This window comes from Megascapheus bottae, chromosome X (assembly GCF_031878675.1).
Source record: "Megascapheus bottae isolate mThoBot1 chromosome X, mThoBot2.hap1, whole genome shotgun sequence".
In the NCBI taxonomy this organism is placed as follows: domain Eukaryota; kingdom Metazoa; phylum Chordata; class Mammalia; order Rodentia; family Geomyidae; genus Megascapheus; species Megascapheus bottae.
In genome coordinates, this window is record NC_143547.1 from 28,538,816 (window position 1) to 28,558,469 (window position 19,654).

Consider the following 19,654-nt stretch of genomic DNA (forward strand, 5'->3'; position numbering starts at 1 on the left):
ACCTTGACCTCCCTCTCTCTCCTCTTTTCTATCTTATCTTTCTCTCCTTCCTCTCCCTGGTTCCCTTCCTCTCTTAGCCATTAGTCATCTGTCCTCTGACTGCCCCCCTCTCTGTCTCTCTGTGTCTCTCTCTCTGTGTCTCTCTCTGTCTCTCTGTCTCTGTCTCTCTCTGTCTCTGTCTCTCTCTCTCCATCCCTCCCTCTCCTTCCCTTCGTCCCTCCCTTCTTCCCCCTCCCTCGAGTTTGAAAAAAAGGTTTTGCAAGTGATTGGGCCAGTTTCACTTAGATGATCCAACCTAAACGCTCTACTTTTTCTTTTATTTCTTTTTTGTTGGTCGCAGAACTTGAACTCTGGGCCTGGGTTCTGTCCAAGAGCTCCTCAGTTTAAGGCTACCGCCCTACTCCTTGACTCACAGCAACACTTCCGGTTTCCTAGTGGTTAACTGGATATGAGTCTCACGTTTTTCGTTTTTTTTTGGGGGGGGGGGCGGTCATGGGGATTGATCTCTGGGCCTGGGCGCTATCCCTGAGTTCTTCAGCTCTCTTGAGCCAAGCCTCATTTCCCGTTTTCTTGAGGTTAATTGGAGGTAAGACTCTCACAGACTTTTTAGTGCCTGGGCTGGCTTTGAATCATGATCCTCAGATCTCAGCCTCCTGAGTAGGTGTGAGCCTAGTTTTAATCAACTGAATGGTAGTTGTTTTTTTAATATCAGCAACATACCTCTTCAGCAACACGTGGTCCAGTGATTCACTGGGAGAAGACTGACAGACTGACGTGGGAAAGCTCTCGCATCCTCAAGCAGTTGGCTTGCGAAGGGGCACTTGGGCTGCTAATCGCCCCTTGGTTTATTATGGGCTCTCCAAGCCTCAGGGACCGCAGCCAACAGCGCGTTTCGGGAGTTTTGAGACACCACAAGCCCTTTCCCTACCTTTCGAGTTCGTCGGGAGCAAGCGGAGCAAGGTTGGATTTCCACACCCGGGAGGCGTCTCCACCTCGTGGTGTCCAGCGCCCGCAAGGGAAGCCGCGCGCTTGCCCGCCCAGCAGGAGGAGCGGTGGAACCCACCTGAGGCGCCTCGCGCGGCTGTGGGCGGGGAAGTGGGCGGAGCCTGGGAGCGGGAGGCGCTCGCAACCTGGCTCAGCCCGCCAGAAGACATGCAAGTCTGCAGTGGTGATGGCGGCCGGCAGGTGGCGAGCAAACACCTTGTGAATAGTGGACAAGCATACAGAGTGGCATGCAGGTGGCTGGAGTGAGTGGGTAGTAGGTAGGTGTGCAGGGTTGCACGAGGCAAGCAGACCTGCGAGTGGCGGAAGGGCTGAGAGAAGGCCGGAAGGGGGTGCAGCCAGTCAGGTAGCATTGAGCAGGGTCGACAGGAGAGAGTGGTGTGTGCGTGATATGTGATGGAGGGGAGTGTGTGCATGTATGTGTTGTGGAGGAAGAGTGTATGTGTGTGATGGACAGTAGTGTGTATAGAATAGAGGTATGTGGGGGGCTGGTGTGGTAGTGGTGGTGGTGGAAGTGAGTGTGGAGGCCAAGGTAAGGGAGGAAAGAGGTGGAGCTTGGGAGGGCACAGACACCAGTGTTCCCTTTGCTTTTCCTTGAACCCCTTGCTGCTGCTGCTGCTGCTGCTGCTGCTGCTGCTGCTGCTGCTGCTGCTGCTGCTGCTGCTGCTGCTGCTGCTACCCGAAAAATCCTGCCCTCCACTGACAAAGCGACAGTCAGGCAGGGCACACGATGACCAGGTCAAGAGAGGACAGAACGTATGTGTATGTGCGGGGTGGGAGGGTCCCAATGGCGTCCGTGTGCATCTATGAGGTAGGTAGGGGCGTGCGGGAATATTAGAGGGCAGGTACAAGGAGGGGAGGGACGTGAACGGGCAGCGTGAGGATCAGTTATGACTCCTGAATGTACCTGCAGTGCAGGTTTCTAGGGCCTCGTGTGGAACTCCATGAGGCTCCAAGACTAATTCTGATTGTGGTTGGGGGATGGGCCAGGAAACTGGAGGACTAGAAGACAAATCAGAAAGACATTTATCAGCAAAAAGCTGGAAGTAGAAATGTGGCTCTGGGAGGTAGAGTCCCAGATTTCAGTAAGAAAATAAAATACCAAATAAGACCACAGGCACCGAGTTCAAGCCCCAATCCTGGCAAAAAATAAAGAAGGCCACTACTTTACAAAAATTAGCATACCATAACAAAAAAGGCCATTTTGCTTTATATATGGTGAAATTGTATTGGTATGGATTCCATAGAAAATCTAGAGATTCATATTCAAGGACATGTGCACACGTTACATACAGCCACATGCATAATAATATCTGTAGATTAACAAAGAACATGAATCGGATGACTTAGAGGAAGGGAAAAAGAGAATGAGTAATTTTAAATATTATTGCAAATACATATGAAAACAACATGAAGAATCTCAATGAAAGTTGTTATCACTAGGTGGAGGCAGAGAAAAATAAATTAATAATACATGCTACAGACTAAATAGCATAAATGATGTATTTGAATTTTGCTTCATAATAAGCTTGTGATTTTCTTTGGCCGTAGAGATGTATGTTTGGCATTTTCAGGTTTCAGCATTTAATTTTGGTTTTTTTCTTTTTTTTTAAGTGTGTAGAAAAGGACACAGCATGTAAAGATGTAGGCAGCTTCTACAACTTTGCAGATATTCAAATGGAGTATGAAGCAGTGGGACCAAGATGCTGGCATTCGGGTGTTTTCGACTTTTGTATGATGAGTTTAATACTATCACCTTTGGTGACTATCAAGAAAATTAGAGACAGGTACCAGTGGCTCATAATTATAATCCTAGGTACAGAAGAATTTGTAAACAGTTCAAATCCAGGCCAGGTGCAGAAGTTTCTAAGACTCTTATCTCCAAGTAGCCAAAAAAAAATGAAAAGAAAAGACAGTTGGAAGTAGAGCTATAGCTCAAGTGGTAGAGTGCCATCCTTAAGAGAAAAAGCTAAGGGATAGCACCCTGGCCCTGAGTTTAAGTGCCAGACACAGCACAAAAACAAAAAGGCAATGGAAAGTTAAATAAAACCATTTACCATGTGGTATTTAGCTAAGTAATAGCTAAAGTAAGCTAATTAAACTTGATAAACTTTCTAAGTTATTAATTTTTTTTACCAGTCCTGGGCTTAAGCTCAGGGCCAAAGGACTGTTCTTGGATTTTTCTCAAGGCTAGAACTCTACCACTTGAGCCTCAGCACCACTTCTGGCTTTTCCTAAGTATGTGGTACCAAGGAATTAAACCCAGGTCTTCGTGCATGCTAGGCAAGCACTCTACCACTAGGCCAAACTCCCATCCCCAGTAAGTTATTTTTTTAAACTTCATAGCCGGGCACTGGGAGCTCATGGCTGTAATTCTAGCACTCCGAGGCTGAGATATGAGAATCACCATTCAAAGCCAGCCAGATTGGAAAGTCCATGAGACTCATGAGAAATAATACGAGCAAAAAAAACTCAAGGACAGCACCCAGGACCTGAGTTGAAGCCTCACTACTGGCATATTTTTCAAAGCAAAAATCATGATTGATCTGATTTTCATTATCTTTTTCATGTCAAGTACTACTCAGGTACAGCATTTTTATTTCTTCAAAGAATTTTTTACCAAATCTACATAATGATAGCAATTTGCTAGAATCAGGGGAGAGCCTTACTAGATCAAAACTGTCTATTCTTGGAGCTGTTTTCTGGGCTGACCACACTCATTATGCAAGGGAAACTGTAACAGGTGATCCCAAATAATCAATTTAGAAGGTGTCACTGGGCTAATTGAACAGATACTGAGTAGGCCATTCTTAGCCATATGACAGCTCCTAGGGAAAATAGTCATCAGACACTGGTTTGTTGGTGGGTTTTTTGCCAGTCCTAGGCTTGAACTCAGGGCCTAAGCACTGTCCTTGGGCTTTCTCAAGGCCAGAGCTCTACCACTTGAACCTCAGCACAGTTTCAGGCTTTTTTTTTCCATGTATGTGGTACTGAGGAATCGAACCCGGGTCTTCGTGCATGTTAGGCAAGCACTCTACCACTAGGCCAAACTCCTGGCCCTGACACTGGTTTGTTTTCTTTATTCTTCCTCTGGTTTTTTCTTGTTGTTGTTGCTGTTTTGCTTTTGTTTTTCTTTTTGTTTTTTGTTTTTGCCAGTCCTGGGGCTTGAACTCAGGGCCTGAGCACTGTTCTTGGACTTTTTCAAGGCTAGAGCTTTATGAGCCACAGTACTACTTCCAGCTTTTTCTGTTCATGTGGTGCTGAGGAATCTAACCCAGGGCTTCAAGCATGGTTGGTAAGCACTCCAGGGCTAAACTACATTCCCAGCCCCACAGACTGATTTTTTTCTTGCCAGTCCTGGGCACTGTCCTTGGACACATGTTGCCCAAGGCTAGCCCTCTGCCACTTGAGCCACAGTGCCACTTCCAGCTTTTTCTGTTTATGTGTCTCTGGATAATCGAACCCAGGGCTTCATACATGCTAGACAAGCACTCTACCACTAGGCCACACTCCCGGCCCTTAAAGGAATTTACAATTCTGTTTGATAGAAAATTACCACTTGTAAAACTTCTATTTAGGATGAATATTTGACATGTATTCATGTATTTTCATGGTTAAATCATTCTGGAGTTATTCTCAAATGAACCTTTAACTGTTATATTGAACTGTGGATTTATGTACAGAAATCATGCTTTGTAAAACTTTTGACTTTTAGCAGCTTCACTGAGCCTAGCTTTGGGCTCACTGCTAACACTGCAATATTGCTTTTAGGAAAGCATTTTGTTCTATAAAGTCAATATGGTTTCATAAGGGCAAATAAACACTGCTGACAGGTTTTGTGTAACTTCCATGATAATATACCCACAATCTTTGCAAATAGTGGCCAGAGGGTGTTGACTTTTCTGTTAGTTAACCAAGTTAAGCATATGCTCCCTGTCTTGTTTGTATTATTAAACACCACTAATCTCAGCTAAAATGAAACAGTAATTTTGTTTAGTAAACTAAAACACAATGTTCTGTAAAGCTATAAATGAATTTTTTTCATTTTTCTATGGTATTTTAGCAAAAATGCAGGAATAGAACATGCAAGGGAGATACTAAATTAATATGATAACCAAAGCCTAAACCTTTGTATTGTAGTTAAATTGAGCTAAAGCCAAGAATGAATTGTCATTAAAATTGCTTGTTTATCTTCAAAATGTTCAATTGATTTTTAACTAAGTCATGCAATTATGGTTGTTTCTGTCACTTTGTGAAATAGTCAAAATCAGAATGTATGATATTTCTGAATAGGTTTTGAATTCATGAAAATTAGCAATGAATACTTAGGGGATTTTTGCCTCGTGTGGAGCTGTACCTCAAGTAGTAGAGTGTCAGCCTTAAGAAAAAAAGGTAAACAAAAGTGCCCAGTCCATGAGTTCAAGCTCTAGTTCACACATACAGATATACATGCTTACTCATGCACCTGAGCACAAGCAAGCACACACATCCTTTTTTTAAAAAAAAAAGAAAAAGAAAAAATAAATCCCATAACCTCTACAATTAATATGTGCTAATAAAAATATGTCCTCCAAAAAAACCTTTTTTGCCAGTCCTGGGGCTTGAACTCGGGGCCTGGGCACTATCCTTGAGTTTACTCAAGGCTAGAGCTCTACCACTTGATCCAAAGAACCACTTCTGGCCTTTTCAGTGTATGTGGTACCAGAGAATAGAGCCCAGGACGTTATAGAGGCTAGGTGAAGAGTCTACCACTAGGACAAGCTCCTGCCCCTCCCCCAAAAGCCTTTTTGGGGGTTGGGTATTGGGCTGTATTGGTTGAGAACATGCCCAAAACTCCACATGCTTCCCAATACTGCTAAACAGAAACATAATTTGATCTAAGGGACTTCCAATAGTAGGGTTCCTTTAGCTAAAAAGTCACATTTCTCTTTGAGGGAATACGTGCTAAGATAAGGATCCTCCATATTTAAAACAAGAACTGTGTTATACATTCAGGATTATACACATAGTCCTTATTTTTAAGATATTACTAAAACTACTATCATTTGTTTCTCATTTCTCCCTCTCCTTGCCCATAAAGCAGAAATATTGAAAATACAGATTTTGTTTCGTAAATAACATGGATTGCTTTTCATTTTTACTTATCAAGATTCTACATGGCCATTGAAAGTATTTAGAGCACTGGGAAGAAATATAATAGGATAATTTCTTATTGGATAATTCTCGGTATTTACAATTTGTTTCTCTCAGAAGGGATATTTTCAGGGGCTGGGAGTGTGGTTAGTGGTAGAGTGCTTGCCTAGTATGCATGACCCCCTGAGTTCTATTCCTTGGTACCACATACATAGAAAAAGCTGGAAGTGGTATTGTAGTTAAAGTGGCAGAGCTCTAGCCTTCAGCGAAAATGCTCAGGGACAGTGTCCAGGCCCTGAGTTCAGTTCCCATGACTGGCAAAAAAAGTGATTTTTTTTCTTTTTGCCAGTCCTGGGCTTGAGCTTAGAGCCTGAGCCCTGTCCTTGGACTGTCTCAAGGCTAGAGCTCTACCACTTGAGCCTCAGCACCACTTCTGGCTTTTTTCTATGTGTGTGGTACTAAGGAATCTAACCCAGGTCTTTGTGTATGCTAGGCAAGCACTCTACCACTAGGCCAAACTCCTAGCCCCAAGAAGTGATATTTTTAATAATTCTCTACTGAAAAGAAAAGAGGACACATGTACACATTAAAGGGTGTTTTGTGTTTTTATTTGCTTTGTGCTAGTCCTGAGGCTTGAAGTCAGATTCTGGACTCTATCCTGGAACTTTTTTGCTCAAGATAAGTGCTCTACCTCTTGAGCTACAGCCCCACTCTGGCCTTTTGGTAGCTCACTGGATATGAGTCTCATAGACTTTCCTGCCTATACTGGCTTCAAACTCCAATCCTCAGATCTTAGCCTCTTGAGTAGCTAGGATTTAGAAGGGGAAGACACAATTGCCTGGCTAAAGTTTGAATGGCTCATCTTACACTGTTAGGTCCCCAAGCTCCAGAATCAAATCTTCCAAACCCATTCTAGAAAGCAGTTTCTCACTCAGAACAATGAAAAGCTAAAGCATTGTATAAAGCTAAAGCTAGAACACTGTGCTATAGTTTGGATCTGGGATGATCAGCCTGAAGTAGTATTGTGGCTCAAGTGGTAGAGTGCTAGCCTGGAGCAAAAGAAGCTCAGAGACAGTACCCAGGCCCTGAGTTCAAACCCTGGGACTGGCAAAAAAAAGAAGGTACAGCAGCTACATACATGTCAGCCTCTGTGTTAAGCATTGTATGTCTTCAATCTCTCACCAAGTAAAAAAAGACGCTACTACTCTCCATGTTATTATGATTGTAGAAATTGAAGTTTTGACAGGTTAGCTAAGATAACTGTGCCAAAAAGATGTTAAGCAGAGAGTCTGGATCCAGCGCCAGAAAGGGCAGTTTAACTCCAAAATTCCCACCTGCAAATGCTCTGCTATATTTCTCAGCAGTAAAAATAGTCAATTATCAACTGTGAACTAAGCACCTGCTAGTATTCTAACAGGGACTCTCAGTATTTTACATAAACTGTCACTCAGCCTTCATATCAAAAGTGTGAAGACCATAGTGTCTGTCCCACTATACCAATGGAGGAAGCAGAAACTTAGGTCAAGGAAATGCAAATCAAAACAACTCTGAAATTTCATCTCACCCCACTTAGATTGGCCAAAATCTTAAATTCTAAGAACAAATGCTGGCAGGGATTTTGGGGGAAAAGAAATTCTCTTGCAATGTTGGTGGAAATGTAAAGTAGTACAAACACTCTGAATCACAGTCTGGAGGTTCCTCAAAAAACTAAGCATAGACCTTCCCTAAGTCTCAGCCATATTGCTCCTGGGAATCTACGCTGAACATCACAATCCAGGATACCATAGAGACACTTGCACATCCATGTTCATTGCTGCATCATTCACAATAACCAAATTATAGAAACAGCCCAGACGCCTTACAATGGATGAGAGGATCCAAAACATGTGGTACCTATACACAATGGAATTCTACACAGCCATTAGAAAGAATAATACTACGCCATTTGCAGGAAATGTATGGACCTGGAATAAATCATCAAGTAATACAAGCAAAAAACAGAGACACAGGGGCTGGGAGTTTGGCCTTGTGGTAGAGTGCTTGCCTTGCATGCATGAAGACCTGGGTTTGATTCCTCAGTACCACATACATAGGGAAAAAAAGCCAGAAATGGTGCCATGGCTCAAGTGGTAGAGCTCTGTTCTTGAAAAAGCCCAAGAGCCCAAGAACAGTGCCCAAGCCCTGAGTTCAAGGCCCAGGACTAGGAAAAAAACAAACAGAGACACACATGATACATATTTTCTCTCATGTATGGAAAGTAGATCCTAAATATACTGGGATATAATAACTTATACAGGACTCTAGTATATACATACAGTGAGGATAAAGGAGAATATTCTAGGAAGAACATAAAGGTAAAATGCCAATATCTATCTGACCATATAAAATAATATTTATCAAAATTAACTCAAGAAATGGAATCAAAAGTTTTTCTTCCTTGCTGTTTTCTCTTATCCTTATATTGTTTGTTCATTTATCTGTCTTTAGGAGGGTAATGAGGCATAGAACTGGTGGTACAAAAAATGAACAAATGCCAACAGTGGTATTCACTGGACACTATTTTTTTGCCCCTTCTGGGGCTTAAACTCAGGGTCTGAGTACTGTTCTTAGACACTTTTTACTCAAGGCTAGTGCTCTACCACTTGAGTCACAGCACCACTTCTGGCTTTTTCTGAGTATGTGGTACCCAGGTATCAAATGTTATGCAAGCACTCTACTGCTAGGCTATGCTCCAGGCCCTGTTTTTTTTTTTCTGTTTCTGTTTCTTTCTTTCTTTCTTTTCTTTTTTTTGCCAGTACTGGTACTTGAACTCAAGGCCTAAGCACTGTCCTTGGGCTTTCTCATGACTAGGGCTTTACCACTCGAGTCACAGCACCACTTCCGAATTTTTCTGTGTATGTCATACCAAGAAATTAAACACAGGTTATCATGCATGCTAGGCAAGCACTCTATAACTAGGCCACACTCCCAGCTGACACTGTATAAAGTGGGCAGGGACTGGAAGGAAAAACTGGAAGAGAGTGAGAAAAGGGGTGACATTGTCCAAAAAGAAATATACTCATTATCTGAGATATGTAACTGTAACCCTTCTGTATATCACGTTTATAATAACAATAAAAACTGAAAAAGAGAACCTCCTTGTTCAGAGCCATATGTCTGAGGTGGGTCAATGGGGGAATCTATTAAAGCATGAAATCGACATGACTTAGGATATATTTGAGTATGAATTCTGCGCAGATCTTCCATTTCCATGAGTCCTCAGGAAGAGGCCCTTCTAGAGCTTTGGCCTCAAACTCCAGTAAATGCTCATGGGGAGTGAGACTGGTGATGACCATCTCCTGTTCTGGAGAAACTGAGGCTTGCAAAGCCCACATGCAAAGTACAAATTCTCCTCTAGGAAGGTGAGGAGAACCATGAGTGCTACAGAAAGAGGATATCTGAAAGGCACATTTCTCCCAAAGCCCCTGTGCTTCTGCTTCTAGGCACAATGACTACAAGGGGAAGCTAAGCAGGAAGTCATTTCCAGACAGAAGATAAGACAGGCACTCACTCTTTATCCCTCTGAAAACTCTGCCTTCCGTGACTGTGGTTCGGCCTGCAGCTGTGGAATCTTCCCAATCCAGTTGAATGCTCCCTTTGGACAAAGAGCTGGGGAGAAATGAAAAGAACTTCGCAGCTACATTTAGTCCCAAATACTAGCAGTGCCAGAAATTTTAAGTATGTGAGATATGGGGTTCCCTAATGTCTGTACTCTTCACCAAGGGAACACGGTTTCAAATATTCTTGGGCGTATATATCTAAATCAGGAAATTACAAAGCTTACGTATGTTAAATATAAAAAGCAATGACGAGGATCAGCGTGTGCCATCCCTCGGATCTGTCTCAACAGTGTTTGGACGGAACAGACGCAGGGACTCCTCTTTCCCACCAGTGACTACCTTAGGATCTCCTCTCCACTCACAGACTTCTGGCCCTTATCTTCTCACCCATCTCCTGCTTCCAGGGCCAACCAACGCCTTTGTGCGTGCGTGCGTGCGTGCGTGTGTGTGTGTGTGTGTGTGTGTGTGTGTGTGTGTGTGTGTGGTTAGCTCTACACCAACGACTAGCCCTGAACTCCCAGATTCGAGAGAATTATTCCACCGAGGTGGAGGCTGCTGTCAACCACCTGATCAACCTGCATTTGCGGGCCTCCTACATCTACCTCTCTCTGGGCTACTATTTCGATCGCGACGATGTGGCTCTGGGTGGCATGGGCCACTTCTTCCGCGAGCTGGCGGAAGAGAAGCGCGAGTGTGCCCACCGCCTCCTGAAGATGCAGAACCAGCGTGGCGGCCGCGCGCTGTTCCAGGATGTGAAGAAGCCCTCTCGAGATGAGTGGGGTAAAACTGCGGAAGCCATGGAAGTCGCCTTGGCCTTGGAGAAGAACCTGAACCAAGCCATTCTGGATCTTCATGCCTTGGGTTTTGCCCGCAGAGACCCCCATCTCTGTGACTTCCTGGAGAACCATTTCCTGGATGAAGAGGTGAAGCTTATCAAGAAGATGGGCGACCATCTGACCAACCTCCGCAGGCTGGCAGCCCCTCACACCGGGCTGGGCGATTATCTCTTTGAGCGTCTCACTCTCAAGCACGACTAGAAGATCCCACAGTCCCCAGCCTTTGAGAGCTATCTTTGCATCGCCTGGCATCAGGATTTTCACCTGAGCCTCCCCCTCTAGCCATTGGGCAACTTCCTCAGCATGTATTCCTTTCCAAGCCGTGGACCAAATGAAATACAGCTTTTTCCAGCAATCAAGGGGGAAAATAAAACCAGGTCAGAAATGGGAACAATACCACTAAAATAAGCATAAGGTTCAAAACAGAGCACCCAAATTTATCTCTCCCCAAGAGAGAGCCATGAGCCTGTGAGTCACACCAAAATCCCAGCTACTGAGATAATCTGAGATTTGAGGATGGAAGATGGGAAGCTTCCTGAGCAGCAAATGCCCAGAGACTCTTTATCTCAAATTAACCAGAAAGAAGTTGGTAGTGAAGGTGTGGTTCAAGGGGTAGAGAGGCAGCCTTGAGTTAAAAAGCTAAGTGTGGGGCCGGGAGTTTGGCCTAGTGGTTAAAGTGCTTGCCTAGCATGCATGAAGACCCGGGTTTGATTCCTCGGTACCACATACATAGAAAAAAGCCGGAAGTGGTGCTGAGGCTCAATTGGTAGAGCTCTAGCCTTGAGAAAATCCAAGGACAGTGCTCAGGCCCTGAGCTCAAGCCCAGGACTGGCAAAAAAAAGCTAAGTGTGAGCTTGAGACCCTGAGTTCAAGCATCAGTACCAGTGTGCATGCACATGTGGACACATGCGCGTGCACAGACACACACGCACACACACACACACACAAATGAGAATGGAACAGTGTGCCAATTGCAGAAAAGGACAGAGAATAAGTGTTTGTGCAATTAATTTTGTTCTGTGGTAATGAAAAAGAGAAAGTTCCTTTTCACAGCCTTATCACACTTTTTGTATCCCATTCATTTTTCCTGACTCCATCAGTCTTTTATCACAGTACTGAGTTGATGACTTTTCTATTTCTGTCCTCCTGGGTATCCCTTTGCATGGTAAAAACCATCCATGTGTAGACCACAAACTTTTGTTAGATAATTAGATATGAGTCTTTCCTGCCCAGGATGGCTTTGAACAGCAATCCTCAGGTCTCAGTTTCCAGAGAAGCTAAGATTACAAATGTAAGTCACAGGTACCCGGCTTAAAAATTGTTTTTTGAGGGTTAATTTTATACCCTGCTACCCTTCCAAAGTTTTGAATCAGCTCAAGGAGCTTGGGAGTAGAGTCTATAGGATTCTTTAAATACAGGATCATGTCATCTTTTAAGAAAACCTTCCCTGAGATTTAGGGTTATGGGCATTGCTTTGACTACTTAAAAAAGTGGGGGAAACCAGGCACTTGTGGGGCATGCCTATAATCCCAGCTACTTAGGAGGCTGCTATCTGAAGACTGAAGTTCAAAGTCATTTCCAGCAAGAAAGTCTATGAGACCATTATCTTAAGTTAACTACCAAAAAGTCAGACATGCTGTGACTCGAGGTGGCAGAGTACTATCTTGAGAACAAAAGCTCAGGGACAGTGCCCGGTCCCTGAGTTCAAGCCCCAAAGTTGGCAGAAAAACAAAAACAAAACAAAAAGTTGTGTGTGGTGTTGGCTCACCCTTGTACTCTCAGCTACACAAGAGGCAATCTTGGGAGAATTAAGGTTTGAAACTAGCTTTGGCCAAAAGAAAGTTATAAATACTGCATACAGGGATTCACTATCCCTAACACAAATCCTATTCCATTCCTCATAAGAATTCAGAAGCTGGATTCCTAATTAGAATGGGGAACCAAACACAGACAGAAGGATAGGAAAATTGGTGCTTTATAGTTTGTACCACTCATGAGCCAGCAATGAAGCACTGTACCTACACTCCTTTTAGGTTGCATAATACTTTGAATAAGGTTTCATAATTTCCCCTGAACAGCCTTGGACTTCCAGTCTAGCAAGAGGCACAGCAGCACATTGTGCATGTGTCTGTCTGTCTGTCCATATCTGTGTCTCTGCCTGTCATGGGTAGTGGATCCAGGGATTCTCCCACTCTCATTTGTCTTTCTTCTTTTTTGTAGTTGTTTGATCACTTGGGCCAGGCCTGCAGGGCCATATCCACTTTTCAGGAGAGACTGAAGCTGTGCCTCTGCCTGGACTAGCCTCAAATAAATATCAACCCACAGCAACTTTGGTCCCCAGGTAGCTAAAATAACACGAGTGGGTCACCACAGCTACCAGAAACACAATTTGAACAACAGAGGCCTTACTGAAACATAATGCCACCCTGTTACTACCCACTCAATAGGGACTCAGCTTTCTTTAAATAATGCTGCTGGGCCACCACAGTCTCGGAGAGACTAGGAATCTTCAGTCCTCTTTTGAAGGCTGAACCCTGGTGGAGGAACCTCATTCCCAGTTTCAGAGCTCATTAGCTGAGATTCAGTAAAATTGATGATGATGATGATGATGATAAAGACCAGTGGGACCAGGAAACCTGGGGCCATACTTTTCCCCTCCACTGCCTGGCAGCGCCACCCATGAGCAAGCTGGATCTGGAGTCCCAACTGTACCAGTATGTAGGGGCAGATGTATTCTGCCCAAATATTGACATCAGTGGAAACTCAGGGAAGAATATCGTTCCCCTGATCCTAGGACCTCACAGCAGACCAAGGAAGCTACAGTTAGCACTTTAAACCTGTTCTCTAAGAAGCACTTGTCACACCCCTCTACCCCACCTGGTGGCTCTATCAACCAATCAACCTGATCCTCAGATCAGAGCAGTAGACAAGACCATGCTGGAAACAGGGGGCAATTTCATCTGCCCATACAGCTAGTGAAGAAGAACTCATGAATAGTTCGGGCCTCTGTCATTACCAGCAGGCCTCAAGAGGCAATGTAGGATAAGACTCACCACCACCATTGTTAATCCCTCCCCCACCACACACCTTCCTGACACTGCAAAGGATTTATAAGTCTGCACTTTCACATGGTTTGCCAGCAACATCTCTTTATTTCCTGCCAGTTCTAAGGCTTGAATTCAGGGCCTGAGCAATGTCCTTGGGCTTTTTCAGGGCTAGCGCTCTACCACTTGAACCACTTCTGGATTTTTCTGTGTATGTGGTACTGAGGAATCAAACCCAGGGTTTCATAAATGCTATACAAGCACTCTACCACTAGGCCATACTCCTGGCCCCTTCTAGCAACATCTGGTGCCCCTCCCTTTAACAATCAGAATGACAGATTGTGCCAAAGAACAAGGAGGAATTTTGTTTGTTTTGTTTTATAATGGGAGAGGGGTATATTAGGGTTTGAGATAAGCTGGAAATATACCAGTGGTGCTACACCCCCAAGCCGTAGAATTTGAACACGGTCTCACATTTTTCCCTACACCACCTTGAGCTTCCAGTCTCTGGAGAGGAGAATCATCACAATAGGCCATATTATGTATGTGCTGGCCCTAGGCAATGGATTCAGGGATTTGTTAGCTCTCAGTTTTCTTTTTCTTTCTTTTTTTTAGAATTGTATTTTGTTGTCAGGATAATGTATAGAAGGGTTACAGTTACATTCATCAGGTAGTGGGTACATTGCCTCTCAAACCTTGATACCCCTACTCATGGTTTTCTTTTTTTGTTGTTATGTATAGAGGAGTTACACTTATACTCACCAGATAGTAGGTGCATTACTTCTCACACATTGATACCCCTTCTCATGTTTTTGTCCCACTTTCCCCCTCCCCCTCCCAGGCACCTTGTTATCCCCCTCTGGCTCTCAGTTTTGCTGGCTCTCAGTTTTCTATGATTTTGGGGGGGAGGATGTTGCATGATGGGCCATACTGTGTTCTTTTGAAAATTGAAGCTATACCAAATTTTGTGTAGGATGGCCTCAAATAAGATCCAGCCATGGGCCAGGAGCATGACCTAGTGGTAGAGTGCCTACCTAGCACGCATGAAACCCTGGGTTTGATTCCTCAGTACCACACACATACACACACACACACACACACACACACACACACAAAAGACAAAAGTGTTGCTATGGCTTAAGTGATAGAGCACTAGCCTTGAAAAATCCCAAAGACAATGATGAGGCCCCGAGTTAAAGCCCCAGGAATGGAAAAAAACAAAACAAAACAAAACAAAACACCTACAACTACCTTTGTTCCTCAGTTAGCTAGGATAACAGAAATGGGCCATGACAGCCATCAGAGGCATCATTTTAACACCCCTGACCCTGCTGAAACATAATGTCACTAGATAAATACACAATAAATAGGGATAGAGACTTCGGATCTCTTCTTGAAGCTGCTGGCAAGTGGAGGATCATGTTCCCTCGCAGAGTACATTAGCTGAAATTTGGAGGGGAAGATCAGTAGCACCACATGTCTGAGGACATACTTTCCTCCTATGACAGCAACCAGAATTGAGTGGGAATGCCAATTGGATCATGCAGGAAGTAGAGGTACTCTGCCAACTGCTGAGATTAGTGGATACCCAGAGATAAATACAGATTACCTGATCTTCTGCATCAACAGAAGAACTAACCACAATTAGCATTTAAAACCTGCTCCAAAACAGGCACTTGTCATCCTGTCTTCACTACGTGATGATGACTTCAAAGGACTAACTGACGACTAGACTCAGCTAGGTGGCCAACAGCCAGGCAGCAATGTGATTGGTGCCAGTACTGCCAGGGGGATCTCAGGAGCCCTCAGGGCCTTGGTGCACCCTGGCAGTGTCTGTGGAGGATAAAGGTGAAGAATCAGCATCTAGGTAATGTCTCTACTCCTTGTCCCCCCACCCACAGGTATCTTCCCTCTTCTCAGGGTGCATTAGCTGAGGGAGCCCAGGGTCCCCACATGACCTAGAGACATTCTTTTCCCTTCACTGCCCATACCAAATACTAGTAGGCAATTTCTTCTGTAACAGTCATGTCAGAAGAGAGCTACTGCATGTTCGGTACCTACAGCATCTCTAGTAGGTGTTTGTAGGTGCTGCAGGTAAATGCTCACATCTCCTAGCCCCTGGACTTGCCACTATGGAGTCTTTAGTAGCCTGGATTTTGCATAGCCTTGAAGCAGGGAAACTTGCTCTCTTAGTCTCTTAGACTAGGGAACAGTCACAAATAGAACAACAAGGAGAAATACAAATATTTTAATGGGGGTGGGGTAGAGATATTCAGGTTTATACTCCTAAGGCAGCATGGTACACTGGAGCTATATCACTGTACTTTTTAGGTTATATTTTGAATAAGTTCTCAGAATTTTCCCTGGACAAATTGTTCCTTCCATTCAAGCACAACATGCATTACCATACTGATATCCTGTGCGTGCGTGTGTGTGTGTGTGTGTGTGTGTGCATGTGTGTGTGTGTGTTTGTGTGTTGAGACATGGATTTAGGGATTTGCACAGTATTGCTTCCCTTTCTTGCATTTGGGGGCTGATCCATGCTTGGGGCATGCCTACACCCAACTTGAACATGGCTTTTTTTTGTTGAGATTGAAGCCATGCCAGCACTTTTGCTGTTCAAATGAAGAATCCCAGATTTTGTTCCCTAAATAACTAGCATAATCAGACAGAGCCACCATACCTAGCAGAAAACATATTTTGGCAGCACTAGCCCTACGGAATAATAATGTCACTGTGTCATCACAAACAAAATGGGGTCTCTAGACTTTGGGCACTTTTTCTGGCTGCAGCCATTGAGGGAATGATGGAGGAGAAGCTTGCCTCCCCTCTTTAGCAATCAAGGAACTGCAATTGGGTGGGGAATCCTGATGCCATGAAGGAGCCTAAGGAAGTATTTTCCCCATGTGGGTGGCATAATCCATGATGGAAGCTGAAGCAAAGTACAGAGGTAGACTCTACTAACTACTCTCATCAATATCACAGCCTGCCTCATTCCCACCCCTATGGCAGAATCACCAACACAGATTTAGCACTTGAAACCTGCTCTCAAACAAACACTTGTCATCTCCCAAATCCCTAACTAACAATCTACATAACAATCACCAGACCAAATAAGGATCTGACTTCTGAACTCTAACTGGTGGCTATGATTACTAGTCAATTGTCTCTAGCAGTGGTGCCAGAAGAAACTCATGGGCAGTTAGGTCCTCCATCTTATGCAGATGATGCAAGTGGGCATAATGCTTCTGCCCATATCGCCCTGCATGTGAAGAATGATTAGAAACTGACAGTTAGATACAATGTGCCTGCATTATCTCATGTCCCTTGGCCTTCCAGTTATAGTGAGGTACCAATCACAAATTGGATAGCAAGGAGAAATCAGTGTGTTCTAGGGAGTGGCAAGATGATACATTGTAAGTTGTATTCAAGGTTGGACTCATCTCATTGGAAGTATACACTAAGTCCCTTTTCATTTAGTCACAGTTTGGATAAATTCTCCCAAATTTCCCTAGACAATTTCTAGGGCTGAGTGGCTGAGTATGGGGTGTGTGTGTGTGTGTGTGTGTCAAAGGACTTCCATTCAAGCATTCTCCTACTCTCCCTTGGCTTTCTTGCTTTCGGGGGGCATTCAATCACTTGAGCCACGCCTCTTCTCTGAACAGGTGCTTTATATTGTTTAGATTTTGCCAAATATTTTCGCCTGCACCGAACTCAATCCACAATCCACCCTCAGCTGCCTTTGCTCTACAATTATCTAGGTCATCTAGAATGACAGGAGAAATTCTATTTTAACAGCACAGGCACTATTAAAACATAATTCCATCCTGTCCCTCACATTAGAGGGACTAAAGACTTCAGCCCTCTTTTGGAAGCTGCAGGCAGGCAGAGGAACTGCTTTCTCCCTCTCAGAATATATCAGCTCAGATTCACTGGGGAGGCCCAGTAACACTGAGCAGCCTTCACAGATACTTTCTTCCTTTCCAATGCCCAATTGCATAGTACAAGGGCAGGCCAGGGACCCAACTGTACAAGACTGTAGGGCAAAAGATATTCTACCTAACTGCTGACATGAGTGGATTCCCAGAGAAGAACCCAGGACACTGGAGCCTTGACTCCACAGCAGAAGAAAGTAACCACAACACTTTAAATTAGATTCCAAGAAACACTGTCATCCCAGTTTTTGTATCTGAGAGTATCTTTAAAGTACCAACTTAAGATTAGACCTCTAGAACTGGCCATTCATCAAACAGCTAGGTAGCAATTTCTTTAACCCCATTGCTGCCAGTAGAGATCTCATGGGCCTTAAGGATTTTAGAGCCCCCAACCAGCATCTGAAGATCATGCAGATGGAATCACTGTCATACATCGTCCTGAACTTGAAGAGGATTTAGAATTCCAGATTTTTACAAAACTGGCCAGTAGCAACTCCCTCCCCCCATTAGAGTGAGGGACCAATCATATACAAAAGAACAAGGACAAGAAGAAATGATTTATTTTTTTCTGTGATGGGAGGAAGGGTAATCAATGTTTTGTTCATAAACTGGAGGAGTTGTATAAGTGGGTCTATAACCCCAGACCTTTTACTTTTTCCTATTTGTTTAAATAAAAATCACAATTTTCACTAGATTGCCTTCTGCTTCCGGGTCAGCAAGAGGTGAACCACGAGGACATGCTGCTGTGTGTGTATGTAGGTCATAGGATGTGGATTCAGCGATTTGCCTCTCTTAGGTTTCTTGTTTTTGTGGGAGTGAAACAACACTTGGGACATGTTACCAGTACACACATTGCTATTTCCTCTGCCCCAGTGGTGCACAAGAGAATTCCTGCATATTCGTACCAATCACAACCCCAGCTGAAATTTGCAGATGATGCCGGCAGCGGCATGTGTTGAGTCTTAAGCAACTCAGATTTTCACACTGTAAGTAGCAACTCATGTCCCCCACCCATTCAATTAAAGTGAGGGGCCAATCACAGACAGTATGATGGAAAATGAACTTTTACAGGGAAGTGGGGTCTCAAGATTTCGGGCACCTTTTCTGCCTGCATCCAGTGAGAAAATGGTGGAGAGGAAACTCGCCTCTCCCCTTAGAACTCATTAGCTTAGATAAGAATAAGGAATCTCAGTGACACAGGAAATATTTTCCTCTGCTATTTGGTGGCATTACCCAAGAGAGAGGCTGAACGAGAGTACAGAGGTGTACTTTATCAATTACTCTCATAAATACATACCCAGAAATCATCATAGCCTTCACATGGTATTGTTTCTGTTGTTCAGGAAATCTTTTTGCCTGGGCTAGCTTCAAGCCTAAATCCACCCACACTCACCTTTGCTTTCCAATTTGCTAGAACAGGAATGGGCCACCACACTCCATTTTAGCTACACAGGTCCTAGTGCCACCTGGGTCACCACAGACTAACTACAGACTTTATCATTCAGGGGCAGAGCCTCCTAAGGGGAACTTGTCCTTCTCCTCAGGAATCAGTTACTATGCTTCAGTTGGGACACCCAGTAACAGTTCCCTGGGGCCATACTTTCCTGTTTATTCCCTGGTATCCTCAACCAAGAGAAGGCTGGAGCCTCACTTGCACCAGGCACAAAGGGAAGAAATCTTCTGCCTCAAGGGCTGGAGTGACCCCAGAATCGTTGATCATATGACTTTATCAGAGCAGCAACAGGTAACCAGACTTTTGTACTTTAACCTTCCCCCAACTAGTGCACCTACATAGGCCTAATTAGTCATTTTTCTTCCTCTTTTACTGCTTTTACCTCCATCATGTTGAGTAAGGATCCGACTCTATATACAGTCTCCAGGCTCACAGCTAAGAGGCAACTTCCTCTTCCACAGTGTTGTCAGCATTTAGCTGGTTGGTTGGGAGATTGCACGAAAGAATACTGCGGAGAATACACACAGGTCCTCACTCCTCCTGTCATTGGTACTATGCCAAGAGACACATTAAAGGCCAGGATTTTTCACACAGTCTGCCAGTTTAGACTTGTGCCTTTCTCATCCTTCCAAACAGAGAGAAAGGATGGTTG

At 44.1% G+C, this 19,654-nt stretch overlaps 1 pseudogene; it reads left to right on the forward strand.

Moving 5' to 3' along the window:
- The first annotated feature begins 1,789 nt into the window (after nt 1-1,789).
- Nucleotides 1,790-10,790, forward strand: LOC150040664 (ferritin light chain pseudogene; annotated as a pseudogene).
- The last annotated feature ends 8,864 nt before the right edge of the window (nt 10,791-19,654 follow it).